Below are 3,625 nucleotides of genomic sequence, written 5' to 3'. Positions count from 1 at the left end.
TGAAGTATGTGAGGCAAAGCCTCATCAATCTTGCCTCCAAAGAGCACTCTGGCTGCACTATCTCCAAGACATACTTATTTGTTCTTTTGGCAACCCATGGGATATTCAGAGCTCTTCTCCAATACTACAACTCAAAGGAATCAATTCTTCTGTTATCCTTATTCATTGTTCAGCTCTCAGATACATAGCAAGTGATCATGACTATGGCCTAAATCAGACACACCTTAGTCTTCAAATTGACATCATTACTCCTCAGCAATTTGGAGAGAGGTTCCTAACTGGTAAATAGAAATTATCATAACCACAAAGAAGGAGTTCAGGAGATAAAAGAAATGTTGGGTTTTTTTTTTAAGAAAATATTTTTGGAATAATAGTAGTAGTAGTTGATAATGAATTCATAAAGTCTACAATTCATCCATTTAAAATGTACAGTTAAAAAATGTACAGCTCATTGGTTTTAATATATTTACAAATATATGCAAGTATCATCAGAATCGATTAAAAGAAGCCCCATATCCTTTAGCTGTCACCTCCCACCTCCTAATCTATTCTGAACCCTAATTAACCACTAATCTATATTGTTTCCACCGACATTGCATAGCAATAGAACCATATATTTGCCCTTTTGTATCTTACTTATTTCACTTAGTATAAGGTTTTTATTCTTCATCATGTTGCAGCATCACTCAATATTTCATTCCTATTTATGGAAAAATATATTGCCTTATTTTATACATATTGCATTATATTATAACACATTTTCTTTATCCATTCATCTGTTGACAGAAATTTGAATTGTTTTTGCCTTTTAACTATCTATTTAACTATCAAACTGTCTATTACAAAACAAGTCATAATACAAGTCATCAACAAGTTTTTGTGTGACTATATTCTTTTGTTTCTCTTGGATATATACCTAGGAGTGAAATAGTTAGGTCTTATCTATGTTTAATAATTTCAGAAACTGTCAGAATGATTTACAAAGTAGCTATGCTATTTTGCCATTCCCACCAAGAGTGGATGATGATACCACTTTCTTCACATCCTAGGAGCTCTGGTGGCATAGTCCATAGTGTGTTGCAATGCTAGTCAATTTCTTCACATCCCCATAAGCACTTGGTACTATCTGACTTGTGTATTCTAGCCATTACCCACCTACACCCACTCAATGCCATTGAGTCAGAACTGACTCATACCTGCACCTCCTGTGGGTTTTGAAAGGCTGCAATTACACAGAAGATTGACCATTGTTCTCCAATGGAGCAGCTGATGGAGTCAAACCATCTGCCTTTGGCTTGCCAGTACAGCTCTTTACCCACTAGGCTGCCAGAGCTTCCAAAGCATTGTATAGGCCTTTGCCAAATTCAAGACCATGAAGATTTACTCCTACACTTTTTCTAAGAGTTCTGAAGTTTTATTTAAGGGGAAAACCCCCTCTTTTTGAAGTTTATATTTAAGTCTTTGACCAATTCTACATTAACTTTGCATATGGTGTGAGGTAAGGATCCAATTTTATTCTTTTTGTTGCTGTTGTTTGTTTCTTTAATGACTTTATTACTATAACCACAATTCAGATGTCTACAGTACATCTGTTTATGTAGCTGAATAAATAATTTGAAATCAGTAAATTACCATAAATGTACCAAGTTTTGAAATGTCATCACATCTGCACAATCATGCATGTCCCATGCATTTGCACAGATATCCCCAAGTTGCATAACTCAGATCTGTGCTTATTCTCGCTGGGTCTTGGTGTGCACCACAGCTGGGGTGGGGCAGGCGCTGTGATGCCCCTTCTCAGATGGACCCAGATTTTCCAAGAGCAACAGTGTGGACCTCAGGCATGCCAGGGGATGTGGTGGTGACACTGGATTCTGTTTTGGTCCAGACAGAGATGTAACTGCAGATTATTGCTTGTGAGAACCAGCTGACCCCAGTGCCTGGGCGAGCCCACGGGTATCTTGACATCCCTGCGTGAGGCCAGCAGGCAGTTTCTGAACCTCTGTTTCCTCCACAGGTCTAGAACTGAGGTGCACAGTCTTTCAACATGTTGTCAGTGATATAGGTGGAAGCAAGATGAGATTCATAGTAACTTTTCTCATCAAAGGTATTAACAGTCAAGCAACCACCTGAATCCCTTTAGATGACCACTCATTCAAGTAGGCCGGGGACACAAAATCCTTCTGCATGAGAAATGCTGAAATTACACACAGGTACCACAAGATGTTATGCATGCTCTAATCCAACAAAACGTCCAATATTACAAACATGGACTGTTTCCACAAAGAATCATAACGTGGTTTCCCATCTCCTGTATATCTAAGACTACAAGGTCTGTGCTTTAAAGCTGTTCTGATCTGCCTGTATCACCTTATACATAACTTATGGCAAGAAAGAGTAGACAATACTGTTACTATATAGTTGAGGATAAGCTTTCTTTAGAGCAACGGTAGCCATGGCCTTTGACGTCAAAGTAGATGATGAGGTTATGGCTGAAGCACTCCGCAATGGCCTCCCTCGGGGTGGGATCTTCTCATCTGAGAAAGTACTCCTCAGCCTGTGATTTGCTGCAGGATTAAGTTTCCTAATTTGTTCAAATGTCAAATCACACAGTTGACCAGTCCCATTAGTTGTCCTGTCCACTGTGTTGTCATCCATTAAGACCGGAATCCCGTCAGAGGTAAACTCCAGGTCCAGCTCCACACCCGTTGCTCCATTCTTAGTTGCCTGCTGGATGGCCACCAAGGTGTTCTCGGGCACATCGTGGCTGCCACACGGCTCCTGGGCTTAAGCACCTGCAGGACCCTGAAAGAGAGCACTGGCTCAAAGCTGAAGAAGCGATGCAGGATGGACAGGCTGCCAGTCAGGAGTCAGGCATTGAAGAGTCTGCGCATCACCAGCAGCATCAGCAACAGCAGGAAGGAGAAGGGGCCCAGGAGGCCCCCTTGCTCCTTGCATAGCCACATGCCAGCACCTGCACTGGCAAGGACTGGAGTCCTGGACCTGCCAGGCTCCCTGGACAGGAGAGAGACAGGGTAGGGATGAGATATGCCCCGGCTGGCACCCTTGGGGATGACCAGCCAATTTTATTCTTTTACCTACAGCAATTCAGTTTCCTCAGTTTTAATTGTTGAGAAGATCTTTATTTTCTCACTGAATAATCTTGTTTACACCTGTGTTACTGAATGAGCTTGACACTTGTGTTTAAGATCAGTTGACCATGGACACAGTTTTATTTCTAAACCCTCACTTCTATTTCATTGGTTTATATATCTATTCCTATGCATTATATTGTATTATTTTGGTTACCGTAACTTTGTAGTAAGTCTTGAGTTAAGAACTGAAAGTCTTCGCAATTGCCAATTAATGCAATTAATTTTTTACATTGATCTTGTATCTTGAAAGTTTACCTATGTGTTAGTTTTAATAGTCTTTCAGTGGATATCTTATGGTTTTGTGTACACAAAGTAATTCCATCTGAGAATAGAGCTAGATTAACTTATTTCTTTTTAACTAAAATGCCTTTTCTTTTATTGCCTACTTTCCCTAGAGAGAAGGTTCAAAATCAGAAAAGGAATGCATTAAGTATGTGTCTTGTCTCCATATCTTTTCAATCTATATGTGG

The 3,625-nt window shown here is 40.0% G+C and overlaps 1 pseudogene; it reads right to left on the bottom strand.

Annotated features, from left to right (window-relative positions):
- Positions 1-2,019: 2,019 nt before the first annotated feature.
- Positions 2,020-2,966, bottom strand: LOC102855766 (annotated as a pseudogene).
- Between the last annotated feature and the right edge of the window lie 659 nt (positions 2,967-3,625).

Source organism: Elephantulus edwardii, unplaced genomic scaffold, assembly GCF_000299155.1.
Source record: "Elephantulus edwardii isolate Elephantulus edwardi_28Jun2011 unplaced genomic scaffold, EleEdw1.0 scaffold00071, whole genome shotgun sequence".
Classification (NCBI taxonomy): domain Eukaryota; kingdom Metazoa; phylum Chordata; class Mammalia; order Macroscelidea; family Macroscelididae; genus Elephantulus; species Elephantulus edwardii.
This window is presented reverse-complemented; position numbering and strand designations above follow the sequence as displayed.